The 26,110-nt window shown below is 39.3% G+C and overlaps 1 protein-coding gene across 3 annotated transcripts in view; it reads right to left on the reverse strand.

Annotated features, from left to right (window-relative positions):
- Positions 1-26,110, reverse strand: part of Klf12 (KLF transcription factor 12) — a 355,350-nt gene that overhangs the window by 155,343 nt on the left and 173,897 nt on the right. The window lies entirely within an intron of this gene.

Raw genomic sequence — 26,110 nt, forward strand, 5'->3', positions numbered from 1 at the left:
ATATATTCACAAACTGAATCCAAGAACATGTCAAATACATAATCCACAATGATCAAGTAGGCTTCACTCTACAGATAGAGGGATGGTTCAATATATGAAAACCTATCAATGTAGTCTACCATATAAACAAACTGAAAGAAAAAAAAAACACACATAGTAACCACATTAGATGCAGAAAAAGTCTTTGAGAAAATCTAACACCCTTCATTATGAAAGTCTTGGAGAGATTAGGGATACAAGGCACATAACTAAACATGATGAAAGCTAGATACAGAAAGCCAATAGTCAATATCAAATTAAATGGAGAGAAACTCAAAGCAATTCCACCAAAATCAGGGACAAGACAAGGCTGCCCACTCTCTACGTATCTCTTCAATATAGTATTTGAAGTTCTAGCTAAAGCAATAAGACAACTAAGGGAGATCAAGAGGATAAAAATCAGAAAGGGAGAAATCAAAGTATCACCATTTGCTGATGATTATACACAAGTGACCCCCAAAATTCCACCAGAGAACTTTTACACCTTCAGCAAAGTGGCTGGATACAAGATTAATTTAAAAAAATTAGTAACCCTCCTGTATATTAAATAAAGGTGTTAAAATAAATTTGGGAAACAACATACTTCACAATAGCCACAAATAATATAAAACATATTGGTGTAACTCTAAGCAAGTAATTAAAAGACGTGTATGACAAGAACTTCAATTCTTTGAAGAATGAAATTGAACAAGATATCAGAAGATGGAAAAGAGTTCCTTGCTCATGGATTGGTAAGATTAACATAGTAAACATGGACATCTTACAAAAGGTAATCTACAAATTCAATGCAATCCCCATCAAAATATCAACACAATATTTTACAGATCTTTAAAGAACAATTCTAACCTTTATATGGAAAGCAAAAAAACAATAATAATTAAAACAATCCTATACTATAAAGGAACTTTTGGAGTCTCTCCATCCCTGACTTCAAACTATACTACAGAGCAATAGTAATAAAATGTGCATGGTACTGGCATAAAAATAGACTGGTTTATCAATGCAATCAAATTGAGTCAGAAATAAATCCACACACGTACACACACTTGATTTTTGACGAAGGATCCAAAAACATACCATGAGAAAAAGCATATTCAACAAATGGTGCTGGCTTAATTGGATATCTACATGAAGAAAAAGGCAAATAGATCCATATCTACCACCCTGCACAAAACTCAAATCTAAGTGGGTTAAAGACCTCAACATAAAACCACAAATACCAAATCTAGTAGAAGAGAAAGTGGGGAAGAGCTTTGAACTCACTGTCACAGGAGACAATTTCCTGAACAGAATACTAACACCTCAGCCTCTAAGATCAACAATTAATAAATGGGACTTCATGAAACTGAAAAGCTTCTGTAAGGTAACATACACTATCAATAGAACAAACGGTAATCAGTCTACAGATTGGGAAAAGATCTTCACCAATCCTACCTCTGATAAAGGCATAATATAGAACTCAAGAAGCTAAACATCATCAAACCAAATAATCCAATTAAAAATGGAGTATGGAGCAACACAGAGAATTCTCAACAGAGGAATATCAAATGGCCACACTTAAAGAAATGCTCAATGTTCTTAGTCATCAGGGAAATATAAATCAAAACTACTGTGAGATTTCATCTTAAACACGTCAGGTTGTCTAAGATCAAAAATACAAGTGACAGCACAACTTAGTGAAGATGTGGAGAAAGGGGAATACTCCTCGGTTGTTGGTGGGAGTGCAAATTTGTACAACCACTCTGGAAAACAATCTGATGCTTTCTTCAGAAATTCTGAATTGTTCTACCTCAAGACCCAGCTCTACCACTCCTGGGCATATACCCAAAAGATGCACCACCATACAACAAGGACATTTGCTCAACTATATTCCTAGCAGCTTTTTTTTTTTTTTGTAATAGCTAAAAACTGAAAACAGTCCAGATGTCACTTGACAGAAGAATGGATAAAGAAACCGTGGTACCTATACTTAATAGAATACTACTCGGCTACTAAATCAAGGAAGCTTTGCTATTTACAGGCAAATAGATGGAACTAGAAAAAAATTATCCTGAGTGAGGTAACCCAGACCCAGAAAGACACACATGGTAAGTACCACTTATATATAAGTGGATTTTAGCCATATAGTACAGAATAATCTTACTACAGTTTAGAGATCCAAAGATGATAAGTAACAAGGAGGATCCAAGGGAGGATGCTTAAATCTCACTTAGAAGTGGAAATACGATAGACAGTGGAAGTGGTTACAGAGAGGGAACATGGTAAGTGAGGGAGCATGGAGAGAAACGAGTCAATATCAGACCTGGGGTGAGTGGGGACAGGAGGACGGAGGTCTTGCAGAGAGAAAAGAAACCTTTGGCGGAGGTTCCTCTGTGACAAGCTAGAAACCTTCAACAAGGGTAGGCTCCAGGGAAGATTGAGGGTCACTCTAGCTGAGACTCCTAGTAGCAAAGGTCATGGAGACTGAAGAGGACAGCCTCTAACTAGACAAGACTCCCAGTGGAAGGAGAGGGAACACCAAGCCACCCACAGACACTTCAACCCAGAACTTGCCCTGCTTACAAGCTGTGCAGAGACAGGCACAGAGCAGGATTGAGAAAATGTCCAACAGGTACCTGACCCATCCTGAGACCCATCCATAGGAGACAGCCAGCCCCTGGCACTGTTGATTATACTCTTCTGTGCTTGCAGATGGGAGCGTGGCATGGCTGCCCTCTGAGTGGCTCCACCCAGCAGCTGATGGAAGCAAATGCAGAGAGATCCACTCCCACACACGGGGTGGAGCACACAGAGAGTATTAGGGAAGAGTGGGGTTAAGGATGGAGGACTCACAGGGGACAGAAGCTCCATATGTGGCTCCAGCACACACTTCAGTCTTCTCTCTGTACTTTTATTCTACTGAAAATGGAGCCTACTTGTTATATTTTTATTGCATAAGTTCTGCTGCCCATTAAGTTGTCTTACTTTCAGAGATATTTCTTCTTCACATGTTCAAGTGCATAAATGCCATGAAAATGTAAGCTTATAAATGTAGGAAGATATAACATATCCTAAAGAAAGATCAACTGTAACGTCTCTAATTGCATTCATGAGAGTAAGAGGAAGTGACTCACAGTACTACCCTGATAACTGACACTGAAATTGTTGACAAAGTTATCAACCTCTTTGTCTAAGGATGGCACACTTGAATGAAAATTTAAGTAAATTGTTTCATATCAATATTGTGGTTGAAAGTGGAAGAAGTGACTCTTCAAGAAATCAAGAACAGGGTTGGCAAGTTGGCTCAGCTGGTAAAGGCACTGTGCTTCTAACTTCTGGAATCTACATGGTGAAAAAAGAAAAGTCACTCCCTCACGTTGTCCTCTGGTATATGTCCATAGTGTCTCCCCCCACCCACACACACTGTGCAAAGTGCAAAAAAGAAAATGCATAGCATAAGTACAACATAACGCTCCTGTGCTTTTGTTTATGTTTAGTGGCTTTTACTCCTAAACTGAGAATGCCAGCCTTTGAAAAGCTTTTAGGACAAACATTCCAACTGCTCCCAACTGCTTCCTTATTTTATAGTCGTTAGATTTTTCTGACTTCTATCACAGGGCTTTCCTAAGTTACACCATTTATCCAAAGCAACCAGAACCAATGTTTACAGTTGATTGCCCTCTCAAATTCTGGTGTGGCCATGTGTGCTTTGAGGCTGGTGGAAAGAGGGGAAAGAGAGGGGATTTTGTGTATCCACATTTCAAATTAACAAGTGGCATCCTTTTTTTTTCTTTTTTTTTAAATTAATTTATTCTTGTTACATCTCAATGTTTATCCCATCCCTTGTATCCTCCCATTCCTCCCCCCCCCCCATTTTCCCATTATTCCCCTCCCCTATGACTGTTCCTGAGGGGGATTACGTCCCCCTATATATTCTCATAGGGTATCAAGTCTCTTCTTGGCTACTTGCTGTCCTTCCTCTGAGTGCCACCAGGTCTCCCCCTCCAGGGGACATGGTCAAATGTGAGGCACCAGAGTACGTGAGAAAGTCGTATCACACTCTCCACTCAACTGTGGAGAATATTCTGACCATTGGCTAGATCTGGGAAGGGGTTTAAAGTTTACCTCCTGTATTGTCCTTGGCTGGTGCCTTAGTTTGAGCGGGACCCCTGGGCCCAAATCTGCCTATCATATTGTTCTACTTGTAGATTTCTAGGACCCTCTGGATCCTTTTATTTTGCTGTTCTCCCATGCGTCTCTCATTTAGAGTCCCAATAGGATGCCTTCCCCTCTGTCCCAGTTTCCTGGTAAGTGAAGGCTTTTGTGGGACATTAAAAACAAGGAATTCCCGAAATTTGTGGATAAATGGATTGAGCTAGAAATGATCATAATGAGTGAGTTAACCCAGAAGCAGAAAGAATCAAATGGTATATACTCACTTATATCTGCATACAAGTGGCATCCTTAAATACCAAAAAGATGGACAAACATGTTCAGACATGAATGCCAATATTACATATAAACACAAATAGCCAAGAAAAGAGAGTGGTAACATAACTTAATTGATGACTAAGCATTACATTTGCTACAAAAGAATATGGCTTTTAAGTTATTCTGAATCATGAACCACTTAAATTCTTTCCATCCGGTCAAGTTAGAAGAAGTATTGTTCATAGTTAGCCAATGGTCAACTTGATACACCCAGGAAGGAGGAACTATAATTGAGGAATTACCTGCATTTAGTGGTCTGTAAGCATGACTCTGGAGCATCTTCCTGATGGCTAATTGATGTAGGAAGAACCTGTTCACTGTGGACAGTGCCATTCCTAGGCAAGTAGGCGGGGCCTCTATAAGAAAGATAGCTTGGGAAGCCAAGGAGCATAAAGCAGTAAACAGCTTTTCTCCAGGGTCTCTGTCTTTAATTCCTGGCCTGAGTTCTTGCTTTGGCCTCCCTCTGTGATGGATTGTATCATGTAAGCCATATAACTCCTGTCCTGTCCACATTGCTTTGTTTAGTATTTTATCACAGCAACACAAAGCAAGATAGACTAGTATGTTAAAAAAGGAAAACAGAAAGTTAGTTTATTTTCCACTGTCTAACTTAGTTTTCAACTAAGTTTCACAAAGAGGGTCAAGATGATATACTCTCCTCTCATATTTAGTGAAATTTTAATATCTTTGATCACCTTCTGAAAAGTAATATACATTTAATAGTAAGAACAAAAGAAGTTCTAGTTATAAGTGGAAAAGATAAAGCTACCTTGTTTTAAATCTATCAATGTGCATGTAGTTTTTTATTGGAAATGGTAAAGAAAATAACAGATTAAAGCCTTATTAGAAGCATGAATAAGTAAAATTATTTGAAAAATGAGTACACTGTATTTTCGTACATCAAAAGAGTATGCACCATTCCAAAGTTGGCTTTACCCTGATACTGAGTTGGCTCAGCATATGCAAGTTAATAAATATAGTAACCTGTGAAGGTAATGGGTACATGATTACCTCAGTAGATACTGAAAAAGCTTTTGCGAAAACCTAACATGTCCTTCATGATCAAAAAAATCCTAGAGAACATAGTGCTAGAGGGAATATACCTCAACACAATAAAACTCATATATGAGAAACCTGCAGGCAAAATCCATCCCATATGGTTAGATGCTTGATACAATCACACTGAAGTAAGGAACAAGAGAGAGAGAGAGATGTCCATTCTTCCCCCTGCTTTTCAACATTGTGCCTGAAGTACCAGCTGGAGCAATAAGGCATGAGAAGGACATTAAGTGGATGCAAATAAGGAGATATGTAGTCACTACAAATTTAGTTGAGAATAAGTGGGTAGAATGCATGATATGCACATTGTCTCCCTATGCATAATTTATCCTGTTTTCAACATCTTCCAATGTTGTGGCACACTGAGAGTATGTAATGAGAAGGAATTTACTATAACGTTATCATTATGCACTTGTGCATTGTTATAATAATCTATAGCTTACATGATGGCTCAGTCTGGATTGAAATGTCCAATGAGTTTTGAGACCTATATAGTGATGTGTATCTGTGACAGTTTCATATAACAGTGCCTCTGCACCAAAGTCCACTGTATCCCACCTCTACATCTCTGCCTAGTTGCCTCTCTCTCTCTGAAACCCTCAGGAGCCATCTGTTCTACTTCCTCTAAAATCTCACACTTTGGTCTTCATGCATGAAAGCAAGACAAACCAGCCTGGAGATGGCTCTGTGGGTAAAAGCACCTGCTTTGCAAGCACTGGGACCTGAGATTGAATGCCCAAGAACTCAGATGTTGCTAGACACGCAACAACAGCAGCAGGAGGAGCATCAGGGATACCAGAGCTCCTGAGAATAGATCAGATGCAACGACAGGTGCACCTCTGGAAAGTCAAGGGCCAGTAATGTACACAAACAGCAGGAAAACCAGAGACCCCATCTTAAATAAAGTGGACTCTGAGGACCACCAGTACCCATGGCTGTTCCCTAACCTCCACCCTTTATCATGGCATGGATGAGTACACACACACACACACACACACACACACACACACACACACAGAGAGAGAGAGAGAGAGAGAGAGAGAGAGAGAGAGAGAGAGAGAGAGAGAGAGAGAGAGAGAGAGAAATGCTGACAAGGATGTAGTAAAAACTGAAATACTCATGTGTTGCAGGGTGGAAGTATAAATGGAAGCAGGCGTGATGCAAAATTAGCTTGCAAACATCTTACAACCCTCATGAATATTATGAAGCGTCTAGCCAGTCTCCTCTCTACTCTCTTCCCTACCGTCCTAAGTGAAGAGGAAGTGACCTGATATTCAAAGGCCACTCTCTTCCTAAATACTGTGCTTTTAAAAATTTAATGTTTGGAACTGACATCTTTAGACAAATGACATTGTGGACTTTGAAGCCTCACCAGTGAAAATATGTTTTTAAAACTAAATATGAAAATACAAAACCAAAGAGAAAAAAAAACCCAAAAAAAAACAAAACAAAACCAAAAACAAAATCTGAGGTCAAGGGAAGATAGCACATTTATCCAGGAATCTTGAGGAAGGAGACCATGGAGTCAGGTGCCACCACAGTAAAGAAGCTATTTAAATGCGTTTGGAAGAAAACACATACACAATCTTTCCAATTTCATATAAATAAGTGTTTTAGGTTGGGGTGGGGGAAAAAATCTCGAAGCTACAGTGCCCACTTACCACAGCAGAACCTATACATCAAACCAAATAAACAAGAATCAAGATGGCCCATTCCTTCAAAGTTGGCTGGATGGTGTAGAGACGCAGGGAAGAGGCAGACACTTATATTGAAGCTATGCATTAAGACAGATTAGGAGGGGCTGTAGAAGGGGCGTAGTAGTTAAAAGGCCCGACAGCCTTTCCAGAGGAGCCAGGTTCAAATATCAGCACCCATGTGGTGGCAGCTAACAACTGTCTCTAGCTTCAGTCCCAAGGGGATCTGGTATCCTCTTCTGACCTCAGTGGGAACTGCATGCACAGGGTACACAGACAGTCATGTATGCAAAAGATTCATACTCACAAAATTAAAATCAGTAATGATGCTGAGTGGTGGAGATGAATGCCTTTAATCCTAGCACTCAGGAGGCAGAGGCAGAGGCAGGCACATTTCTGAGTTCGAGGCCAGCCTGGTCTACAGAGTGAGTTCTAGGACAGCCAAGGCTATACAGAGAAACCGTGTCTCAAAAAAGCCTAAATAAAAAAATGTAATGTTATAAATTAAAACTGCCTAGAATATAAAAATATGAATACAGCATTTATATACAATTCTTTATAAAACACGATTAATTTTTTAGTAATGAATACATCAAGAGACTATAAACATTCTGTTAAAACATTGAATAATTTATATATTCATTTTGGTTATAAATCTTTCTTCCTAGGAAAATAGGGAACAAGGCAAATTACCCCCAAGGAATTACATTTGAATATTTGTGTCAGTTTGAGATTTTTCACAAGAATAGTTTAATGATTGCCTGATTTATAATGGTGAAAAGTGTAAAAAGAAACTGGGCATTAAAAACAGGAGGGAGCAGAAAGTGATGTGGGGGACACACAAGAGCGATGCTGTGGCAGTCCGCACGTGGCCTGAGTCTCAACTTTAGGCATGAAGGCACCATTTTTCCTCCCTGTGACTGGGGAAAACATTTTAGATAACACTAAGTTAGGAGAACTGTTACTATACAAAAGTAAATCTGAAGAATAAATTTTGTCCCCAGAACTCTTCGTTTTGTTGACACATGGAAATATGAAAAGGGATAGGAAAAAAAAAAACCTAGCTTCATGGTTTCTCCATTAGGAGACTATGCTGGTTAACTATTTTTCATTTTAAACCGTTTTACTATATTTTCTTAAGTGAATCTATACCACTTTATGATAAAAAGAAATAATGCTCTATTTTCAGAAAGTACTGAAAATAATTTCTGTGAAATGCATTCGTATTGACTTCTAAATGAACATCCTTTTATCTAAACCCTAACCTCAAAATGTGTGTGTATGTTTGGCTCCACAGCATCATCAGAGGAAAGAAAACACATTATATTATGATGAGAGAAATCATGAACCTCATTGAAGCTTAATTTGCCATGGAAGTTACTACCATCAGGTTTTTATTGGTGGCATGAATATTCTATAGAAATTAATGTGTGCATCCATCCATCATCTGAAACTAAACTAAACACGCAAGCTGAGTGTAACTTACCACTAACGGCACGTAATTCCAGTAACCACAATGGATGAAAACCATGCTTCCCAATTAACGTGTACTTCAGATACTCCCATCACCATTTTTAGCCAGGCATCAGTACTGCAAAGCCTTTCCAGTTTTGATGAAAAGCGTTGACAATTAATCCATAAGTGTGTACTGAACATATAAATATGATGGTATTTGTAACTATATGTAATGTTCACTTCAACCCATCTAAGAAGGTTACAAAAGGAATTTTAACCCTCATCCTGAAAGAAGTCTCCCATCACTTGAGATTCAATGGCACTTGCATTCACCTGCATTCATTGACAAAGAAATGTATAAACAGTGGAGAGTGTTTAACAGTCCATTTTATAAAACAGGTGGTCTTCCCTGGCATGGTGGCTTATGCCTGTAATCCCAACACTCAGGAAGTAGCAACAGGGAAATTGTTGCAAGTGCAAGGTAGCCTGGTCTACATGGTGAGCCTCAGGTCAGCCAGGGCTACGTGATGTGAGCCTGTCTAAAAACAAAACAAAACAAAAAACAAAAAGAAGGCAGGAATGTTGAGATGGATCACTCAGAAGTCACTTGTTGCCACTCCTCAAGACGTAAGTTCATCCCAGGGACCACACAGTGGACATTTAAGCAAGGGGTGGCAGAGTTGTAGGAACAGTACCAAGATTCCTTGAGATTATGACCCACCTACACAAATGTATCTATGTGTCCATTTGCCTTCATTTCAGGCTCTGTGCTTTAAATGTAGGTGTGTGTGTGTGTGTGTGTGTGTGTGTGTGTGTGTGTGTGTGTGTGTGTGTGTGTCTGCATGTGTGAGTGCTGAGTATGTTTTATTATTTGTTAATTAAGCATACTTGGATGAGTAGAGCCTAAGTCACAAGTCCTCCTGGCGCTCTTTAAAACCACTTAGAATCTGCCTGTGCAGCAATGCCATGACATGTCTGGGGTTACATAGATCCAAGCCACACCCATGAACTGTTTTCACAGGGACATGCACAACAATGTATTTATTACACCTTACAGCCCTTCAATACAGAAAATGATAGTCATATATTTTATAAATAGAAACACACATGGGAAGGCCAAGAAACACATCAGTGGTTCTATGTGTGGATACTACTCAACTAACCTTCAATGAATTCTGACCATGAAATCCACAGCTGTAGTATGAATGCGATGCAGACTTGTATGCCTGATTTTTAAAAATATATTTTATTAATTTATTCATATTACATCTCAATGGTTATCCTATCCCTTGTATCCTCCCATTCCTCCCTCCCTCCCATTTCCCATTACTCCCCTCCCCTATGACTGTTCCTGAGGGGGATTTCCTCCCCCTGTATATGCTCATAGGGTATCAAGTCTCTTCTTGGTAGCCTGCTATCCTTCCTCTGAGTGCCACCATGCCTTCCCATCCAGGGGACGTGGTCAAATATGGGGCACCAGAGTTTGTGTGAAAGTCAGACCCCACTCTCCACTCAACTGTGGAGAATGTGCCTGATTTCTAATGTCTGCCTTCTTATCAAGATAAGGTAACTTCTGTCACCACTTTAACAAGGTGTTTCCAGTTGTTCCATGGAACCCAATGACCACGGTGTTATTGAATAGGAAGAAAGGGCTCATAGGTTAAGTAAAAGTTCTCAGAGACTTCACCAACGTATCTTACTAAGATTATTTTTTCCATTAATAGTTTCCTTTATATCTCTCAAACAACATCTGCATATTAGTTGCTTGTTTCTGAGTGAATACCCAGAAGGAGAAGAAGTAGACACGTTCATCACCCCTTTCAGCCACATAAAAGGAGCAAGCTCCCACGAGATAAAGTTACTCTGTTCTAGTTTTAAATGATTCCTGTGATGAAATCTCAAATTAATTACTGAGTAAATAAGCAAAATGCTATTTACATGCTTCATTTTCTCCTTAACGTCAGGACTTCCAGCTGCAGTAAAATAGCCAACATTCAATTATCTGCAGTCAGAGAGGAGACCACGGCACAAGCAGTCCCTTGTGACAGATAATCCAAAAAGCATGGATGTAGGGTTTTTAATTCATTTTATGATTCTTGTAGATTTATCACCATAATTGTATTCCACCCCCCGCCTCCCGCAGGCTCGTATTAAAATCCATTTGTAGTTCTTGAACACAGGCCAATCGACAGCAGGAAGGACCACCCCAGACACGTGCTGGGTGATAAAGGAAAGCTGATTTGTTAGTGGCATTGCTTTTTTCAGAGAGTGTCGATACAATGATGAGATAATCAGGCATTGGTAATAAGATCGTAGTTCATATTTATCATGCACATAAGAACTCTAAGTTATATGATAGATAACAGACTGATAGTAGAAGAATTAAGGGCACAAACTGTGTAAGACATAGGTTTGGGTGATGGCTCCATCTTTATTGTGTGAACATATGGAAATTTCTTAATTTTCTAAATTTCCAATCCTTATACTTAGGAAAATGGTGCGGATACTAGCAGCTACTCAGCAAAGGTGAAACAAGCAGTGCCCCAAGTCAGTGTTAGAGGTTGGCTGTGGTTCTCTTTCAATTAGAGTTATTATCTACATCACTCTAAGACTAAACCGAGAAAGACTTTTAAGTCTGACAATTTGTATCAATTTGGTTTCCACAAAAATGAGATGAGCTCTTACTACTGAATAAATTGTAATGTTTACAGGAAGGTCCAATGTTGGATTATGCTCAAAATAGTCCGGCAACTATCAACTCTCAGAACTCAGGACTGGGAGGCATGGTTGCTTGTTTTAAATCGATGGCCTCATTTGTCTCTGAATTCACAGTGTTGAGGTGACATTTGGGGGTGGGGCGTCCTAGGCTGGAACTGGACAGAGAACTATCCCTTATGAAGACAAGAAAGATTGACAATGAGTGGCAAGCGGCAAGAGTAACCACTTGTATGTCCATTCTTTCTAAGTGTTCATCTTAAATGGACTTTGATTTTAGAATCATTGATATACTGTGGAAAATAATTAAATGCCAATTATCACCAATTTCATAGTCTTCATTCATACTGTACAAAGACATCACACTGACATATGATAAGATAAATAAGGAAGTAAAAATCCTTCTTTGTTCAAAAATGGCCCCAAGACAGTTTCTGTCACTGAAACTCTGAATAGTAACTCAAGCCCTAGTGATTATTCCTCGGTCCTAAAGAGGACTGAAGATATCCTGATTTATTAAATGGTGGCAGTATCCGTTTACCTTCACTTGTCACTTAGGATATGATTTCTTTCATATCCATGCTTCAATAGTGAACTCAAGGGGGCTGGAGAGATGGATCAGCGGTTAAGAGCACCTACTGCTCCTCCAGAGGTCCTGAGTTCAATTCCCAGCAACCACATGGTGGCTCACAACCATCTATAAGGAGATCTGATCTTATGCCCTCTTCCGGCCTGCAGGTGCATGTGTAGACAGAGCACCATATACATAATAGTAAGTAAATACATCTTTAAAAAATAGTGAACTGGATTATATTGTTTTATGTTAGTTGTGATAACCTATGAAATTCTTCAATGCCTTCACCAGTCAGAAGCAGTGTGATAAAAAAGAGGGGTTGATTCTTTGGGGAAAAGATCAATGGTTTACATTTTACTTTTTTAAAAAATGCACACAATTTACACTATATTACTGAAAATATATTCTAATGAGGTCAGGCCTTATAGCACACACCTTCAGTCCCAGCACTCGGAAGGCAGAGGCAGGTGGATCTCTGTGAGTTCAAGGCCAGCCTGGTCTACATAATGATTTTCAGAAGAGACAGGCCACATAGAGTGATGCAGCCTCAAAGTACATATATACATATTTATATGCATACATAACTGGAAGAAAGGAAGGAAGAAAAATTAGCCCCAATGAAGTTGAGGCCAGAAGAGATATTTATTTGTCAAAGACTGAAATATGGGATTCTATACTCCCTAACACATGCAAGTAAGGAACACACTGGTGACAAACTACTATGTCTCCTCTGAAGGGTGAAAAAGAACAACAGAGTTCAGAGGTTTTGAATATTGAGGAGAAAATAAGAGGGAATATGTATAGTGGGGACAAGGTGTGAAAAGCCCTGATGTGTCATTGGAGGGAGCAGTGCAGAGGACTGTGAGGGGCGGTTTAGGACTGCAGAATTTCATCTGTACTCTGCTCAGGAACCCACAGAGATTTCTGGGTAATCACTTAACTGAGTGTTATTTTCCTTATTTATATTTCTTTCCAAAACATCTATCTATTGTCCTCCTTACAACTGTGCAAATCAACAAGCATATCTGAAACACTGACCACTCCAGGGAATCCAAGCAGTCAGAAATTTAATGTGCAGTTAAAAATCTTAAGTAATCTGTTGAAGGGATAAGAATGGGATAGGATTGAGGGGCGGTTTGCCTCCCGTCCATTAGTATGAGCACTTCTGTGAGGGAGCAGTGATGGGGAATCTGCCTCTCACCTTATTGCTTCTGATGCAACTGCCTTCACAGTCTACTAACTCAGCCTGGATGTGCTGAGGGCTGTTGCAACTTCCACACCTACTAGGTGGCCTCCATCTGTCTCCTTCTGCCCCCTGACATTTATGTTGGAGATCAAGTGAACAACCAGGCTTTAAGTAGGCAAGATAAAGTAAAGCAAGTAACACAAGCAGAGCAGTTACCACGAGCCGTCATCTTCCTGTGAGGCAGTCATCACATCAAGCATTTGTGAAAATACTGCACAGTGCCCCAACACATGGTTCTGCATTGCAATATTGAGTTAAAGCTTAGTCTTTTATTTTTTTCCTCCACATTTCACCTCCCGTTTTTTCCAGATTATTTCAGCTTATTTTCCATTGCATTATATTGAATCCCTTCCATGGAGCATATCATGAGAAAATCATCCAGTTTAATGAAGGCTGTAGAACAAGGGTTTAAAAAGTGTGTGTGGTCCACGATGGGAGAGTCAGCTGTGGAGACCATTTCTGAGAGTAGTTTTTAGCCATGACTAACAAGAAGGTTGAGTTCAGGGCTTCACCACAGGCAATCAATAACGCCTTAATATTCAGGTCATTTTGTGTAAACACCTTCCTTTTGGAGGGAGCGCCTCACTCTTTCCTTACGGGTTTTGTATTACAAGATTGCACACATCTTCATCAAATATTTAGGTGTCATTCCTAAAGAGCCATCTATTTTGTTTTTGAGACAGGTTCTCTCATTGGCATGGAGCTCTTTGAGTAGGTCAGACCATCAAGCAGGGGACTCGTAGGGATCTACTTGCCTTGAACTCCCCAGCCAGCTCTGAGGACCTCCATCTCTTCTTTCCTAACACTGGGGTTGATGGTACAGTGAGACCTCAATTTTTCACTTGGGTGTTGGGTATCAGAACCTGGCCGTATCCCAGTGCTTCTTCCACTGAGCCACGTTCTCAGCTCCTGTGTCTCCTTTGAGCATCCCTCCCTGAAAGCATCCTTTGGATCACCTCTGTCACTGTTCCATCTGGTATACTGTTACAGTTTTAAGCCTGGAGCAAGCATCTTTATTATGCCAAATATGTGTGTGTGTGTGATAATAAATGGTAAGTAGAATCACATTAAAACAACTTAGAGTGAAAACTAATTACATCATTCTCTCCTAGACTGTTCTAATGGATTCAGCAGCACATCTAAATGACTATTTTTATTACCTTGGCCATTTGTTAATGGCCTGTTAAAACAAGCTAATCAATGATCAATTTACCAATTTCATCCTCACCTCTGCCCCTCTTCTAAATGAGAATTCAGTAAGTGGTAAAGAAACCACTGTAGCAGATGCAACTTCTGAAAATAAGCAAGAAAGAAGAGTCGAAATGTGGCTAAGCTTTGAGAACCACCTGCTAGGTCACCCAGAGAGAATTTCCTTCTAATGCTTGATTACATACGTTAAGATTCTTATCATTTCATCATTCGTCTGATTCGAAATAGATTGTCATTCTCAAAATTCTGTTTTCTATTGCAAAAGGATAGTTATAGAATGGCTCTTGTGTCTCTAACGGTGAGAATGCATGTGTTTCTCAAATAAACACCTAGAGTCCATTTAGGTAGCAGATCCTAACTGGCCATGATATGTTGTGCCTTGAAGTCCCTGGGAATCAGGATGTAAAGACGCACATTATTGTTTCAGAGATGCACATTGTTATACATGCTCATATTTATTTTGTGGGTTTTCTGAAAGCTACATAAAACTTTGCTCAGTCTAAATGGCTATCCATTATTTCATTTAGAAACAAAATGAACCGGTGTTTCATTCATCTTTCAGGACAAATAAGACAAGGTATGAAAACATCCAGTACACTGTTTTCAGAGGAAGGAAAACGTTAAGCTTGAACTATCGATGAATTGTATTGCTTTGAAATATCTAAAAATAACTGGTATTGTTGATAGATTCAGAAGCCCAACTCTGGTGTTTAAGAAGTTCTAGGGCGTTACAGGAGACATATGGTAACACTCAAAAAAAAAGAAAGAAAGAAAGAAAAAAAAAAAGCACCAAAGCAAATAATTCACTAAATATGCAAATGAATACAAGTGAACTTGGTTGGAAAAAGCAAGTGAGGGAAGCAAAGGGTGGCCTGGCAGTGACGGGGTGGGGCTGAGGTCTGTTCACAGGGAAAACCTAATGATGAGGTCAAGCAGCCTGCAGAGCTGCAGCCTCTTATTATGAAGTGGCGGCTCTGAATTTTCACTGCTGCGTTTTGGCTCATACTATGATGATTTCAGATAAGGTATTTATGGAATGCCTGGATAGTTGACCTTGCTGCTTTATGGACACTACATGCATTATTCTTTATGGAGACAGCAGGCAATTCTATATGGGTATATTATTCATATGTTCAGCAAAGAAGGACTGCTTGGGTGGGACCGGGAGAAGGGACTATGGAGACTTCTCCTGCGAAACATGTTGTGGATGCCCAATAAGTTTAAGCAATTACGCATTCAAAACACCAGAACAGATTGTAAATCAATCAACGACTCTTTCTAGAAAGCCACATAGTCATGTAAAATAATGATGTTCTTTTTTACAATAAGGTTCCACCTTGGTAAACCCGATTATTTAGAAAAATGTAACTGGACCAATGTCAGCCTTTTGTGAATTAAAATATATTCAAAACCAGGATTTTATTATTCAACAGAGAGCAATGTGTTTGTTTTAAAAAAAAAAACAAACAAACAACAAACTAACGAAAAATAACACAGAGACTTAGGATCGACCAAACATTTCCTATTATATTGTGCCACCCACCATCGGAGCGTGTGGCCTACCATGACCGATGGCACTAAACACTAATAGTTCACATCACCAAGCTGTATGAAAAAATGGACATCACCTTCATAATTTTATTCTTACTAGTAAAGTAATGGTTCCAAGCTTTTCAGTGATTGGTTTAAAACCTCAGTAAAATGTTTCTATCAGTTAAACTGAGATCCTTAAGAATAAAACTTGTCCACTCTTCTACTGAGGGACACTTAGGCTGTTTCCATGTTCTGGCTATTATGAATAAGGCTGCTATGAACATGGTTGAGCAAATTTTCTTGTTGTGTGCTGGAGCATCTTCTGGGTATATTCCAAGGAATGGAATAGCTGGGTCTTGAGGAAGCTCTATTCCCATTTTTCTGAGATAGCACCAGATAGATTTCCAAAGTGGCTGTACTAGTTTGCATTCCCACCAGCAATGAAGGAGTGTTCCTCTCTCCCCACATCCTCGCCAGCATGTGGTGTCGCTTGAGTTTTTGATCTTAGCCATTCTGATAGGTGTAAGATGGAATCTCAGAGTTGTTTTGATTTGCATTTCCCTGATGACTAAGGAGGTTGAGCATTTCTTTAAGTGTTTTTCAGCCATTTGATACTCCTCTGTTGAGAATTCTCTGTTTAGTTCCAAGCCCCATTTCTCAATTGGGTTATTCGGTTTGGTGGTGTTTAATTTCTTGAGTTCTTTATATATTTTGGATATTAGACCTTTGTCAGATGTAGGGTTGGTGAAGATTTTTTCCCAGTCTGTAGGCTGTCGCTTTGTTCTCTTGACAGTGTCTCCTGCCTTACAGAAGCTTCTCAGCCTCATGAGGTCCCATTTATTAATGGTTGACATTAAGGCCTGGGCCGTTGGTGTTCTGTTCAGGAAGTTGTCTCCTGTGCCAATATGTTCCAGGCTCTTTCCCACTTTTTCCTCTAAGTGGCTTAGAAACTGTGGTACATATACACTATGGAATACTACTCAGCTATTAAAAACAGGGAATTCCCAAAATTTGTGGATAAATGGATTGAGCTAGAAATGATCATAATGAGTGAGTTAACCCAGAAGCAGAAAGAATCAAATGGTATATACTCACTTATATCTGCATACTAGCCCAAGGGACATGTTCCACGAAAGCCTTCACTTACCAGGAAACTGGGACAGAGGGGAGGGCATCCTATTGGGACTCTAAATGAGAGACGCATAGGAGAATAGCAAAATAAAAGGATCCAGAGGGTCCTAGAAATCTACAAGTAGAACAATATGATAGGCAGATTTGGGCCCAGGGGTCCCGCTCAAACTAAGGCACCAGCCAAGGACAATACAGGAGGTAAACTTTAAACCCCTTCCCAGATCTAGCCAATGGTCAGAATATTCTGCACAGTTGAGTGGAGAGTGTGATATGACTTTCTCACGTACTCTGGTGCCTCACATTTGACCATGTCCCCTGGAGGGGGAGACCTGGTGGCACTCAGAGGAAGGACAGCTGGTAGCCAAGAAGAGACTTGATACCCTATGAGAATATACAGGGGGAGGAAATCCCCCTCAGGAACAGTCATAGGGGAGGGGAATAATGGGAAAATGGGGAGGGGAGGAATGGGAGGATACAAGGGATGGGATAAACATTGAGATGTAGCAAGAAAAAATTAATAAAAAAAAATAATAAAAAAAACAAAAAAACAAAACAAAACAACAACAACAAAAAAAGAATAAAACTTGTCACGCTGGGCCCTGCAGGCTGAGAGGTGGAGTCATGAGATAACTTGAGCCTAGGAGTCTAATATGAGTTTGGAAAATATAGGGAGACTCAGAGAACAACTGAGCTAATTAATTTAGCTCTCAGCATTTGTAAACCTGCAAGTATCTAGAACCATAAATATACATTTACACATAAATGTATGCATGTATGTATGTATGCATTCATATGTGTATATATATTATAGTTGAGTGATTAGATCAATAATAAAAACTAACAATAATTTGAATAGTGTTTCCTTCTTTGTTTCAATCCTGGCGATAGAAAGAATATTTAAATAATCAAGATCGTTGCCCACACTAGAAGGATCCCTGACCACTGGAGTTTTTAAGAGTATATGAATAAACTTATTGATATATACAAAGAATATGATTAACACAGGTAAGTTTTATAACATAATAAATTCTCATGCTTAGCATGTTCTGATATCTATTACTCTTCTTTCATCAAAACTATTTTTATGGCACTCAACCAAATTTGATACATAATATTTTATATTGTTCTTTATCTTCAAAACTTTCATTATAATTTTTATCTGTCTTAGAAGTAATTTCTAAAGCTCTTAAACTTCAGTGTAAGGTTTTTAATGGTATTGTTTTCTCGTTAAATGCAGTAGTAAAAAAGTGTGGTATGACAGGAATTTTTAGCAGATGGCTGAAGTTTACTTTCTGCCATATATTTTGGCCCAGTTTTAAAACTATTGCAAGTCTTTAAAAGGGAATTTTTTCCCTAAGTTGTTTGATGCAGGGTTCTGTACACGTTTTTTCTGTCTATTGTCACTAATTTGTACAAGGTTTTCTTGCTTGACCCAGCTTCTGAGAATATAAAATGAATTCTACTGCCATGAAAGAGAGGGGATTTTAATACTCTATGTCCATTCAGTCGTGCTTTGTGTTTTCTTTCCATTATTTGTAGCTGCTTTTGAGTTTACAGTCATGATGTTGTCCAGAAAAATGATGTTGAGATATCTCTCCCTCTTTAATGATTCATTATTTTTTACTAAAATATGAATGCTGTAAAACAAAACGGCATAACAAAGTCAAGCCTAGTCATTGACCTTACACTTTAAATTTTTGTTCTTATATTGAGGTAATTTTCCCTACATGTAATTAAACTTAAATTTAAAATAAAATCTTGGCGCTTTGTCTTTGGTGCTTAATTTTGTGATACTGAGAGGCAAACTCTAACACTTATATTGGCATAAGAAAATAACAGAAATTCTCTCTCACAGGATTCAGGAAAGGAGTTTTAGCCCATAGTTCAGCCTGGCTGGTCTCTATCTGCTCTTAAGGTTGCTCCAGGCTCGTTGCACTGTAATGGTCAAGGATTATACATTCTAAGATTTGACTTTTTATAACTTTTCTCTTCTAAGACATTTCTTATGACTAGCGTGGGAAAACTCATGTCTTTTAGAAGGCAGATTCAGGCTTTTCTTAAAGTCTATTGTGCTTTTGAACATAGTGTACTCAAGAGGTATAACACCCGGCAGAATTACAGTTCCAGTGATTATTCAAGGCAAGTGCCCTGGGCTTAAGCAGACAAAACTCTCAGGGGTCGACCAGAAGCCCGCTTAGTGCATTCCTTTAACTCCATTACCATCAGTGATATCTGAATTCATTTTTGCTATCATTTTTCATTCTATTTTTGATTCTGTTTATTTTCATTCGTTTCTGAATTAAGAAATGAAAAATAAAGAGAATGGCTTTTGTGTTTCACTTTTCTTCATACTAATTTTTGCACTTTGTTTTGTACCCTTTAGTGTATATGTGCTACTATGAAGTTTAGTGTTTCAGTGTGATCCCTTTGAAAGAACAAATGAATCAAATGTTACCCAAGCAGCACTAGTGTTTTCAGAAAGAAATTACATGGGTGAATTTATGAAATATCTACCAAGTATTTGTCACCATTCTTTTTACTTTTCAGATTGCCCTTTGGGGACAATTCTTCTTGAGGGATTGATCATTTAAAAGTGTGTGTATGCTCTCTCTCTCTCTCTCTCTCTCTCTCTCTGTCTCTCTGTCGCTGTCTCTCTCTCTCTCTGTCTCTCTGTCGCTGTCTCTCTCTCTCTCTGTGCGTGTGCAGGCACATGCACTTGTCTATAGAGGTGTGTGAGTGTGTTGGTACAACTGTGCTCGCCCCACATTTGGAAGCCACGGACTGACACTGGGTGTGTTCTTCTGAAGCCCTTTTTTCATGTAGGGTCTGCTACTGAACCTAGAGGCCACTGTTTGGGTTAGAAAACTCAACAACCACACCCCAGAATCAACTTGTCTCCATGCCTCCTCCAGCACTGACTATAGACATGTAAAAGACACCATGCCAGCTTTTATCTGGCCACTGGAAATCTGGAGTCAGGTTTTCATGCTCACACTAGGAGCATTTTATCCACTCGGCCACCTCGCTGGTTTCCCAGCATTTCTCAGAATGAATTTACTTTATTTTCTTTGCATTTTTGTTTCAGCTGTATAGTTTGAGTATTGAGTCAACCATATTTTTGTTACAGAAGTTGATGAGGACTTTATTTTTACATATTTACATTATTTTTACTTGATGTATATGGGTGCTTTGTCTGCAGTGTATGACTGTGAATGACTTGCTTACAGTGCCTGTAGAGGCCAGAAGAGGGCATTAGATCTGAACTAACATTAACAAAGCCACTATGTGGGTGCTGGATACTCAGCACTCATCCTTGGGAAGAGCAGTAACTGCTATTAACCACTGAGAAATTTCTGTAGTCCCTATATGACTCTTGGTCTTAAACTGCACAGTATCTTTTGGGTAATTTGAACTTATGGGTTCATAATAAGCCATATATATATGTAAGATTTTGTTAACTGGGGGAAAGTCCGGTATTAAGTAGGACTTACGGGAGTATCTAGAGGTCTCTATTTTTCTTGTGTTGTAAGGTAGCTTTATGGACTATCTTTATGCCCCTTTGTGCCGAAGTAGCAATATCTATAAAGCACAAAGGATCAAAACATTTATTATCACAACTTGTACCACACACACACACACACACAAAACACTTTCCCATAATGTGAAGTTACCTCCTCATAGTTTGAAAAAAAGTGAATTCCAATCAAAACACCTTCTGTAATGGGTAGACTGTAAAAGTAAGTCTAGCATACATGATCAGTGCAGTTTTCTCTAAGTGTAGACAACAAAAGTTGGGGGAAAATCTTATTTGCACTTCAGAGGGAGGATGTAATTAATATACTCTTCCAAACAATTCACTATCATATCATATCCATCGATAGACAGGTGAATGTCTTAGCCTTTCTGAATGTTGGAGTTATAGGTATACACAACTAAAGACAAAAGGGGAAAACCATTGCTAAGTGCTCAGGGGTTAATGACCAAGAACACTTTCTGTTTGTTTAGTTAGCTCCTCCTGAACTTCATCTAGTGACTCACACACCTTACTCTGTGTGACTGAGGGAGCCAGGGCACAGAGAATAATTACCGTACACAAACATCTCTTATACCATCGTTCCTGAATCAGGGGATTTCTTTCTCACCAAAGAGATGTTTAGATGGCTGCTAAAACTGAATTACATGCAATATCTTTGCTACTTCTCTTACCGTTTTAGCTATCAGAAAGAAGCACACCAAAAATTGATACAAACTCTATTGGCATTTCCCCTTGACCTTCAAGTCTAGAGCAGTTTATTGGGTAGCTTTCATGAATCTTAGAGTCTTAATAGTTAATCCACTGGACTTTATGCCTGGTTTTGGAAAATTATGAACTTAAAGTAAATTTAACTAAATTACCTATTCCACAGTCTCTATTCACAATAGAAAAATACATTCTATATGGATGATCACATAAAACTATAGAGAGGCTAATAAAAAAGGGGAAATCTTTTTTTCCCTACAGGAGTCATATAGACATAAAATTTAACCTTAAAATTTTAGTATTTCTTCCATAAAAAGTACTTTTCCATTTGGACATGACATGGAACTATTTTAAGTAGGCAAAATAAAAATGAATAGAGAAAGAATAGTACAAATTAGTTTTATGTGTTTTTTCAGATCTAAATTACCAAGAATATGTTTGTTCTCTATGTTGTTGATAATGTTTTGGCCTTGGTCTAGTTATTTTGTAAGTTGCCTCATGGATCTCAAGGATTTTGAACTCTTTTCTCTAGCGTAACACCAGATATACCAGTAGGTGTGTGTGTGTGTGTGTGTGTGTGTGTGTGTGTGTGTGTGTGTGTGTGTGTGTATGGACATGTGTGAGCACATGTGGACACGTGTGATCATCACAAGTCAATGTTAGGTGTTTTCCACAGCTGTTTTGCATGTTTACTTCTTGTCATAGGGTCCCCCATGGAACCTAACGAGTTGAGTTTGGCTGAACTAGCTACCTAGTAAGGCCCAGAGATTCTCCTGTTACCCCTTTCCCAGGGCTAAGATGGCAGGTATACACCACAAAGCCTGGCTTTTGTTGTTTTAACATAAGTCCTAGGGTTGCAACTCAGGGCCTCCTTCTTGTTCCTGCAAGGTGAGAACTTTACTGATTGAGCCACCATCACAGCTTCCAGATTAACTGTTCTGCAGGAAAAAAAAAATCTATGACAAGGTAAGGAGCCCCTGAGTGACATGCAGTGTAGCTATTTGGACGGGGTGTTCACGGAGGATCTGTTGATTAAAGACAGATATGGTCAGAAACCTGAATGAAGCAAGATTGGTACTCTTCCAGAGGACATGACTCTCACATCTCTGAGTGGGCACTCATGAGCAATTCCAAAGAGATTCACACAGATGGGATGCACTTTAGTCATTCATAGCTTTACACTCAACTAAATGTCAGATTCCTAGAAACAGAAATGTTTTGTGCACTTAGCCATTATTTTCCAAATGTATAAATCCTAAACTTTTCAACATGCTCACTCAGAGTTAGGCCTGGACTAAGACTGAATTAAGAGTCTAAAGGGATTTTTATTTTTTTACTTTATTGTCTCATACATTGAACAAGCATGGTGGCACGGTCAATGATCAGGATCATTAGTTTTTTAAAAAGGGCTTTTTTAAAAATTTTTTATATATATATATATATTTTTTTTTATTAATTTATTCTTGTTACATCTCAATGTTTATCCCATCCCTTGTATCCTCCCATTCCTCCCCCCCCCATTTTCCCATTATTCCCCTCCCCTATGACTGTTCCTGAGGGGGATTATGTCCCCCTATATATTCTCATAGGGTATCAAGTCTCTTCTTGGCTACCTGCTGTCCTTCCTCTGAGTGCCACCAGGTCTCCCCCTCCAGGGGACATGGTCAAATGTGAGGCACCAGAGTATGTGAGAAAGTCGTATCACACTCTCCACTCAACTGTGGAGAATATTCTGACCATTGGCTAGATCTGGGAAGGGGTTTAAAGTTTACCTCCTGTATTGTCCTTGGCTGGTGCCTTAGTTTGAGCGGGACCCCTGGGCCCAAATCTGCCTATCATATTGTTCTACTTGTAGATTTCTAGGACCCTCTGGATCCTTTTATTTTGCTGTTCTCCCATGCGTCTCTCATTTAGAGTCCCAATAGGATGCCTTCCCCTCTGTCCCAGTTTCCTGGTAAGTGAAGGCTTGGCTCAACGGTTGGGAGCACTGACTGTTCTTCCAGAGGACCCGGGTTCAATTCCCAGCACCCACATGGCAGCTCACAACTGTTTGTAACTCCAAAATCTGATACACATAAACATACAATGCACATAAAATAAAAATAAATAAATTAAAAAAAAAGGGCTTTTATAAAATGTTATTTCAATTAAAAAGCTGTTGGTTACTACCAAGATGTGCATGCCACTATTGGTTTTTCCTACTATCCAGACTGGTGGCTGTTGAGGTTCAGAGGAATCGTAGCTGGGAAGGACTGTTGGTTGTATCACTGACTTGAAAGCCTTCATGACGCCTTCTGATAATTATAACTTCAAAGAGTAAAATGTTTGCTGAAAGGATTATGTCTAAGGCCAGGGAAATGGCTCAGTGGATAGAAGCACTTGCTGTAAAATGATGAAGACGTGAGTTTGAATCCCGGACACCCACACAAGAGCCAGCTATAATAAGCACATTCAGCTGTAAAAGTAACATTGGTTAGTCACAGACAGGCAGATCCTGGGAACTCATTTGCCAGTCAAGCTAACCAAAACGTCAAGCTTCAGTCTGAGTATGAAACCTATGGCATGGGCGCAAAATGGACTGTGATACAGCAGGACACCAATTATTATGACCTGCAGAAAATGGCAGGTTTGGAGAAAAAAAAAAAGCTATTGCATGCCTTTTAGAACAGTATCATTGGGAGAATTACAGCACCAGGGACTCAGGCAGCCTTGTAGGACACTGCAGGCATCTGGAGAGGGATATGCCATGTGTAGAACGTTGGAGTCTTGGAGCAAAAGACTTTTTTTCCCAAAGACACAAGGGGGGATATTTTGGTCTTGCAGGTTTCCAGAGGCAGGGGTGACGGGGGTGTTCCATGCCATGTGAGCTAGCCTACATACCAGGAGCCACCAGGAACAACTCAAGGCTGTTTTGTACATCAGAGGAAACTGGGCCTGTTCATAGCTTCAGGGGGAGGGAGAAGACATAATTCCTTGTGAGAATTGTAAAATGACAGCAGTTTTTGATTAAAAATTGCTGGGAGAGGGAGCAGCTAAAGGATGTGAGCGAAGTCCTGGTTAGGTAAAGAGCATGCATCCACAGGCACACGGACACACACACACACACACACACACACACACACACACACACACAAGAACATGCATCCACAGGCACCTGCACACACATGCAGATGAACACACACACATGCACACACACACCTACACAAACACATGCATCCACAGGCACCTGCACACACAGACGGATGAACACACACACACACACACACACACACACACACACACACACACACACACACAAACCATGCACCCTTTGCCTATACTGGATCTTCATTCCTTATAGAGAAATGTCTCCAAGTGGAGATCTAGGTTCCATGGCTGCCTGCTGCTTCCAGATGGTTGGGACCCTGGTACCCAGTACCCATAAACTTGCTGTTTCAGGATTGTCTAAGGAGCAAGAAAGTATAACAAGTGTATGGTAAAATCGGTACCTAAAATTAGACAGGAGCAACTCTGAGGACCCATGGAGTACAAACACATCTGCTTTCCCAATGGTAATTTTCCCAAATTCCAGATTTTTTGGCTGTTTTAAAAAAGGGTAAAGGTTTTCCATTTTGGGTTATGTTTTTCTTTTGTTTTGGTTGTATTTTGAATCAGAAATTTAAATGAACTAGTATGAGATGGAAAACTACCATGACCTATTTAAAAGGAAAACTTCTACAGATCTACTGCTCTTAGAAAGAACAGGCAATACAATGAACAGATACTCTAGTTCAATACTACCATAAAAGCAATGCAATCTTAATTAAGCTTGATATGTAAACACTTCCATGTCTAAAATAGATTTGATTTTTTAAAATGCATCTACTGACAATCATTAATGCCCTTACATGCTCTGTTATGATTTTTAAAAAGTTAAATTTTTGGTCGTTGCAAAGTCAAAATTCTGCAGAAATTAAGCAAGCTGCAGAAATGAAAGTGGACATTATGGCGACTTTGCTACTCAGATTTGTAAGTCACTATTTACAAAGATATAAAATCTACTCTTATTTTAGTTCACAACATCACAAATAGTATTTTCTGTAGAGTAACACTAGAAGTGTTTTCATTAAAATGTGTATGAACCTTAAATAAGCAAAATAATTATTTTATCTTGTTATCAGAACAAAGAATGATAATTGCTCAAACCATTTTAACCAATTTATTCCGCAACAGAATCTTGCCAAACATATCCTGTCACAAACCCCACAGACACTATAGCTTATCAATGTGTCTGTAGAGTTCCTGCCAACAAGTCTAACGATGCTCCACATGGCCTCTGCATGGCCTCTGCATCCAATTTACTGCGCCTTAGAAATCTGGCTCATGAATATACTTTCAGTCTTTACCTAGGAGTGATAACAGTGAGTAAAAAACAACCCAGCAACACATTACATTTCTCTATAACCACTAAAAAAATAAACGTGTAACTGGGTTGTTTTATTGGCACATCCAGAAAATAAATAGCTTGGTTTGTCTGGAAAATGACAGAAGCCTGAAGCTCAGGACTTGCTGAACTTGCTGCAGCATTGCTGTGGTGCTGGCCCTGGGAGTGCAGAGGGGCCGCAGGTGACTTCAGATCCAATGTGGGCTACACAGAGACCCTGACTCAGAAAACAGCACAAGGAAAACCCAAGCAAGCCTAAATGGCAAGTAAAGACTCGATGGGATTTCATTTTTGCCTTCATGACACCTTAAAGGACCAGGTT

Source organism: Acomys russatus, chromosome 18 (genome assembly GCF_903995435.1).
Source record: "Acomys russatus chromosome 18, mAcoRus1.1, whole genome shotgun sequence".
NCBI lineage: Eukaryota > Metazoa > Chordata > Mammalia > Rodentia > Muridae > Acomys > Acomys russatus.